Below are 8,155 nucleotides of genomic sequence, written 5' to 3' on the forward strand. Positions count from 1 at the left end.
GTCTGTATCGAAACATGACATCCCGAGGTTTTATAACTAATGATGTAACGAAACTAAAAAAAATAGTACTACATGAATTAGATCTTATAAAAAAGGTTTAAGTTATTTTTGGTCACTTAACTTTTGGTTTTATGTTCATTTGGTCACTTAATTTTTTTTAAGTTTTAAAAAGTCATAAACTTTTGACTTTGTGTTCATTTAGTCACTTAACTTTGGATTTTTTGCTCATTTAGTCACCTAACTTTTAAAATTATGTTCATTTAGTCATTAAACTTTTAAAAAAATTTAAAAGTTTAGTGATTAAATGAACACAATTTTAAAAGTTAGGTGACTAAATGAACACAAATTCAAAACTTAAGTGACCAAACTAAATGTTAAACGACTAAATGAGCACAAAACCAAAAGTTTGTTTACTTAGATATAGTTAAGTGACCAAATGAATACAAAACCCAAAATTAGATTACTAAAAATGACATAAACCCTTATATAAATGAAAAAATTATATCCATTTTAAATGTTATATTTTCTTGAAGTTGTTTCCATTCACTTAGAAAGACGCGTTTATGTTAAACGAAATCAATATTAAATGTCACTTGTGTATTATTACTTTATTTTTCGTAAACATTATAAAACAAAAACAGAAACCCTGACTACGCAACATGTGAAATGGGCAGGGTCAAAATTCAAATCCAGATGAGCCTCGCCTAAATCCCTAAATTAATATTTGAGGCCCATTTGTTTTTAGGTAAGTGAGTCTTAAACGTATAATAGTTATCCATTTTCATTATTCTCGATCGAGGTGATGAGGTAATTCGGAAATGGGGTTTTAACTTAATTGAATAATTGATCATTGAAGTTTCAGGAATAGACTATTTAGTCATAAAACTTTAAATCTTATTAATTAAGTCTTTAAATCAATTAAACTTTTTTTCCTTGTCACCTTATATTCTAAAATTATCCATTACTACGAAAGACTTTGGACTTAATTAACCATTCAAAATATAAATTTGTCATCATTAAGCTATTGAAAAACAATAATAATAATAATAATAATAATAATAATAATAATAATAATAATAGTAGTAGATGTGAAGTTTTTTAATATCGTCCGACATGTCATGTACAATAATGTTGTGATCCAAATACATAGAAATATCGTTTTAAAAGAATTATCGGCATATCTGATTGTCCGTTCAGAACTATATAAAAAGTTTTTAGATTGAAATGATTTATAACTTTTAATATTATTTTACAATTTTATATACTTATTTACAAAATAGTTATAATTTTTTTTATTATTTTTCTTTAAATTTGTTTTAAAATTTTGTAAAACTATGTTACACTTTCATACAACTTTGTTAAATGAAATTATTTTTAAATATGTTAAAGAAAATTTATTACAATTTTCTTGAAATTTTTTTTATACACTTTCATACATCTATGCATGTTTTTATTTTTTTACAGTATATTTTAAATTTCTTTCTAACATTTTAAAATAATTTCAAATAAAAACATTATATGAAAAATGTGAAAATAACTTTTTCACTGTTACAACTTTTACATCTTGTTTTACAATTCATACATCTATGCCTATAGTTTAGTCAAATTTGTTTACAATTTTTTATACTTTTTCATTGTTACAACTTTTACATCTTGTTTTACAGTTCTTTATATTTTCATATTAATTTTTTGTGTTTAATCCAACAAATTTATAACATAAGTTTTAAATGGTCACTGAGGTTTTTTTTATGCATTGTAGTTGCTTAAAGCCTTAAACCTGCATTTTACCGGTTAAATAAAGTTATGAGGAGATATTCTTCCGATTCACTGATTAAAGAAATTTCAATGCGTATATGAGATAGCCTATTCTTTTCCACTTAAATCACACACACACACATATATATATATATATATATACACGTTGAACAAAAATAAAATTATATGGTAAAAGTATTGATAGATGTAGTTGTTGAAACACAATGGATTCATTTAAGGATGAATATTTCAAGAATTTATTAAGTTAAGGAGATATGATATTACTATAGATTAGATACCATGAGATGAAAAACTTGTTTTTACTGATAATCGGTTTTGAATGTCTTGTTATTATCCGGATTGAGAAATTTTGAATAAAATGAATGTTATATATAATGAAAAGTTAATATTACACATCTTGAATCACATGGTCACTATAAGATTTACTCGTGTAAGAGATCTATATTGACGAACATGATATTTTTTGGCTAGAAAAATATATATTTTAATAAGATTATAAACCGTAGAAGGAAAAAAAACTATATTAAATCAATGTTATGTTCACATAATGATTTTAAAAACAAAACATAAAAGGAAAAAAAAATATATAATTTTATATTTATATTTGTAAATGTATACTTCTTTTTGATCTACTTCCTTTGGGAATGTGTTATAATATATCAAAAAGGATTAGACTGTGTTTGATACCCGTCTGACTCGGTTTGAGTCAAACATTTGGGCCGACTCGGTCAAACATTGACTGTTTGATGTTGTGCTTTCTCGGTCAGACGTCTGGCCCAAATGTCTTAACCGGTCAGCTTTGTAACATATGCTAACTGGGACTATAGACGCTCGTACCCTTTGTATTCTTTCTTCCCTCGTTACACATTCTTCAATCGTAACCTAAAAAAAGCGCAAACACAAAAATCACCGCCTCCTCCATCGACAGCTCCCCGTTATCTCGCCGGTCGTCACCATGTAGCCCACCCACGAGCTGCAGCAGAGACAGCTAGGCGATGAGCAACCTCTGGACCCAGAAATGCAAAGAATGGATTTACAACTTTTGTTGTTGAGAATAGTCACCCACTGGATATTAATTGAATTGAATTTATCAGGAAATCAATCTATGAGAAAACAAAAGAAAACATGGTAAGGGCTTAAAGTACCTGAATGCTGCTTTATCAACAGTGCTAGCATAAGCTCCACCAGCTATAACCATGTCAATGGCAGCTCCTGTAAGTAATTTTCCCTAAAATGTAAAATTAATTACAAATTCATAAACCAATACACATGAAAATTCAAATAACTTTCAATTTATGAGTGTTTTTGCTATTATTCCACTGTTGATTTTTTATATTAAAGCCGAATACATTCAAATCTAAAATTGATGTTATACAATAGCTTATGAGTATTGTAAAGTGAATGAATTAAGTAAAGCCATGGAGGTTGTTGATAGATTAGAGAAGAAGTTATGGGTTAGAACATTGAATACTTTGGTGAGAAAGTTATGTAGTGAGAAGAAAGTGGAGATTGCAATTCCTTTTGTTCATAAATTGATTGATAAAGAGAAGAATTTGGATCGAATAATGCTTTTGGGTATTGTTACTTTATGTTATGATAGCAATCATTATGCGATTATTTCTGATATATAAGAAAGAATATCAAAAGGAATTGATTAGTAGGTGAAACACAAGAAGGTGATAATGGATTTAGAGATTTTAATGTTGTCATTAATGATGATGATTGTTGAGTATTATAAGAGTGTAATGTTTGAATATTTAAACGAATTGGTTAGTTTAATCTTTGAATATTGTTTGGATATATGTTGGCAATGTTGACGTTAATTGTGCTATTATTATTTAGGATGATGTTGATTTCATTAGTAGAAAATTGTTTTATGTTTAAAATTGTTCTTGATCATGATAAAAGTTATGATAAATTACTTTAAATATTAATGTTTTAGGATGTTGGTTTGTAGTGAGGGTAAAATGGTCATTTGTCATCAGTCAGCACATCCAGTCGATGTACAATCAAACAACATGATTTCTTACTCAGTCATGATTTCTTACCCAGACAGACCTTTCCCAGTCAGCACTTTCTCAGTCAGCAACTATCAAACGGGGTCTTATTCTTTATATTTTTAGTGGTGGAGGTGATGGTTGTTGTGATTGTTTTCCAGTGATTATGAGGGTTATATATTGATGTTGATATAGGGATGAAAGTGGGTTTAAACCCGGACCAGATGGACCCAGACCCAGAAAACCCGGAACCAGTTAACGGGATTTTGTAGAACCGGAAATCAGATCGGTATATAGGAACCGGTTCTGGTTCAATTCCAGGTAAAGTGGGTCTAGAACCGGAAAACCCGGAAACATCAAAGTGGGTAGGTTGGAACAGGATAAAGTGGATTTAGAACCAGAAAACCCGAAAAAATCGAAATTTTTTGGCAAATACTTACTACTTAGTGGGTTGAACTTTGAAAAATTTCATATTGATATCCCGACTTTAGGGGACTGTAACTCATTGAATATGAAATGAAAATTGACAAAATTATAGTCTAAAATCATGTACAAATTCTAAACTACACTCTGGAAAAAACTTCATGTCAATCCGACTTTAAACGAATGAGATATGCATGTGTTAACATTTTCATAGAATACAAAGTACAAAAACAAATAGCTGAAAAGTTGAAAATTTTCAGTTTTGATATCCTGACTTCAGGGGACTGTAAATCATTGAATATTAAACCAAAAATGACAAAATTATAGTCTAAACTCATGTACAAACACTAAACTACAAGTTGGAGAAAACCACATGTCAATCCGACTTCAAACGAATTAGACATGCATGTTTTAAAACTTTCACATAATACAAAAAAACTGAAAATCTAAAAACTTTCAGCTTTGATATCTCAACTTTGGGGGACTATAAGTCAATGAATATAAACCTAAAAATGGTAAATTTATAGTCTAAAATCATGTACAAACTCTAAACTATACGTTGGAAAAAACCGCATGTCAATATGAGTTGAAACGAATGAGATATACATCTTTTAAACGTTTCACAAAAACCGGTTCCGGCCCTAAAAGTGGTTCCGGTTTTTAGACCTGGTTTACCCGGACCCGATAGACCCAAACCCGGATTACCTGAAACCTGGTAACGCCAATTTTTATACCCGATATGGAGCCGGTTTTATATATTCCGGTTCTAACGGTTCCGGTTTCGGTTCCGGTTTCCCGATTCTAAATCTCATGCCTATGTTGATAATAGTAATGGTGATTGTTGGTGCTTGGTTTTCCAGTTCCATGTGGATGGTGGTGTTGGAGGGGTTTGGTGGTGATGGATAGAATGGTGGTGGTTGGTTGTGTGTTGTTGATTAGTGATTTGGTTGTTGTTGGTGATGGTTGTGGGTGATGTGGTAGTGGACGACACTGTTGGTTAATGGTGGTGGTGATTGATGGTGATAGTGGTTGATGGTGGAAAATTTTCTTTAAAATAAATATTATAAAAACAAAAAAATAAGAAAATAACAAACATAGGGCAATCTCATCATTTCACATATATTTAGTGGAGAGTTATGGACAATAATATCCTCATGGACCAACCATGTAATTTTTCAAAATCACAAGAGAGATCTGTGTCAAAATGTTAAAACTTGGACTCAAACATCAAATTGATGTAAACCATAGGTACCAAAAACTATAATTTACTCAAGTTATTATTACTTTCCTACACAAAAAATAAATAAATAAACCTAAAAAAAGAGAAAACGGTATGCAATAAATGGGTTGGTTTAAATACACACGAGTTGGGCCCAAATTTAATTGGGTTTGAATGTTTGATATTTAAATGATGAGATGAACACACACTTGAAGAAATCGTAGAGATTATTATTAAAAGATCGATTTCGATCAGGTGATCATAAGATGATTTTAGTTTGATCAAATGATTGATATTGAATTGTATTGATTATTTAATTACATCGACTGTCGAGATCTATTGTTTCATCGTAAAAGTGTAAGTTTGCGTCATTGAATTCATCATGTTATGGATGTGTGCTAATGGAATAGTTCTGTTTGATTTCGTTGTTAATATTTAGCCGAATTGAAATGCAAAACCTGGGGTACATCTATACTTTTCTTTGAGTTCCAAACTCATATATATGGTGTGGGTTTTTGTTGATTTATTATCGATGATCAGAAGTTCATTTGCGTTTATGATTGATTATGATTATCGTATATTTGAAATGATGGTTTCTCCGATTATTATAAATCTTGAATCATCAATCAGTGCAAAAAATGTTTGTTTCTGCAGGAGCTTAAAAAATGTCCTTTATCTTGGAGTTTGTAGAGAACTTAATCCTGAGGTCGATGGAGGATCTAGTAGAAAGAGATCGCCAATTCAGAGATCATATGTATGATCTAAAGGAAAGTTGTGAAACACAAAAAAGATGTGGAGCTATGTAATTCGGCCTTATGGATTTTGGACATTTGATCGCCACAATGCTCAGATCTTCTGGGATGCTCAGATTAGCCATGTTCGAGGTTGTAGGGACCCCTATGATGACCTCCTTCACGACCAATCCAAATAGACTGTGAGTTCTTATTTACATGTTTCTTTTTATGGATTTGTTTATCTGCCTTCATATTAGATTATCTAAATAATATAAGAACATAAAGGTTGTGTTAATGCGGGGCTGTTACTTAATCCTATGACTATCCCATCTTCTTTGGTGGAACAGATCATGCTTCTCAATGAATATCATTACATAGAATTTTGCCATTTTCAGGGTTCTGAAAACTGTTTGTGATGAAAGATGAATATGAACCATTCTCGAAACTGATTCATTGCTGCTTGTTTTCATTTTAAACAAGAAACACGCTTAATGTGTATGATACGTTGTTGATCTTCACAAGGGATAATGACTTGACAGGGTAACGAACTTTTGACTTTTGTCACATTTAATCACTAAACTTTTTTTCGTTATTTATTTGCCATTGAACTATTGAAACTGTTCACATTTTACCCTTATGACCGGTTGTTGCCGGTCATAAGGGTAAAATGTGAACAGATTCAATAGTTCAATGACAAATAGATAACGAAAAAAAGTTTAGTGACTAAATATGAACAAAATCGAAAGTTCGTTTCCCTCTAAAAAGTTCAATGACTAAATATAAACAAACTTCCTCTTGTATTATGTTTTAGCAAATTATTTATTTTTGTTAAATTGTAGCAACATTTGTTGATGAAGAAATCTATGAAATTAAAAAAAAAAAAAAAAAACCCTGAAAATATATTTTAAAAAAACAAAAAACCAAAACCGAAATAAAAAACCAATGGTTTGACATTTTCCAAAATAAAAAATCAAAATTTCCAATCTGATTTTGGTTTTACAAAAAAAAGAATCATTCTCACTGATATGAATTATGACCATTGGTTTGGCATGCGAAATTTGTGACATCCCATGAATATGTAGTTACAACATCGTCTGAACTCGTAATTCATAGTAAGGGGTTAGAGTATAATCGCATGAATACGTAGTTACAACATCGTCTGAACTCGTAATTCATCACCTACAGGTTATGGGCCTGCTGGTGTTTCCACTAGGTTGTCTAGAATAGTCCGTGGTCGCCATCTATACTCTGGTAGATGACTACATCGCCACATTGCTGGTTAAGGTTATGGTATCTCCTTTCATCCTACATCACATATTCATTATCATCTATTTACCTAATTATCATCACCTTTCTATCATCACTTATCTCTCATCATTTTATTTGATCACACACCAACTATTTCATCTACCCATGTTTCATCTGCAACATATTTTTAGATATAAAATAAATATACCGTTTAAATCTTTTAAAACATGTATAAAATCGTTCATCCAGCATAGACAACAAGTATTCAAATAATATGCACACATAGCACGTAATTATATAAAATACTTCATATCTATGTGTAAGATGAAAGTAACTATATAGGGTTTCTGCCAACAGCGCGGACTCGTCGAGTCGCCTCATCGACTCGTCGAGTCCATTCATTAATCCGAGTCATCAGTCGCGACCTTACTCGACGAGTTGAGGCGTCAACTCGTCGAGTCTCTCTTCTTAACTCAAAAGAAAAATACTTAAATTATGATACCTAGAAATCCGGATGTTACATTTTGTTTTTTTATTCCATAGATTTCTTTATCAACAAATGTTGCTACAATTAAACAAAAATAAATAATTTTGCTAAAACATAATATAATAGGAAGTTTGTTCACATTTAGTCATTGACCTTTTTAGAGGGAAACAAACTTTCGATTTTGTTCACATTTAGTCACTAAACTTTTTTTTCGTTATCTATTTGCCACTAAACTATTGAAACTGTTCACATTTTACCCTTATGACCGGTA

At 30.7% G+C, this 8,155-nt stretch overlaps 1 long non-coding RNA gene across 1 annotated transcript; it reads left to right on the plus strand.

Annotated features, from left to right (window-relative positions):
• Positions 1-5,577: 5,577 nt before the first annotated feature.
• On the plus strand, positions 5,578-6,670 carry LOC145099912 (uncharacterized). The gene is made up of 3 exons (XR_013704689.1): positions 5,578-5,670; positions 6,070-6,349; positions 6,545-6,670. It is a non-coding gene; the product is annotated as an uncharacterized LOC145099912 (long non-coding RNA).
• Positions 6,671-8,155: the final 1,485 nt, after the last annotated feature.

This window comes from Lactuca serriola, chromosome 4 (genome assembly GCF_051521515.1).
Source record: "Lactuca serriola cultivar US96UC23 chromosome 4, Lser_US96UC23_V15, whole genome shotgun sequence".
Taxonomy (NCBI): Eukaryota; Viridiplantae; Streptophyta; class Magnoliopsida; order Asterales; family Asteraceae; genus Lactuca; species Lactuca serriola.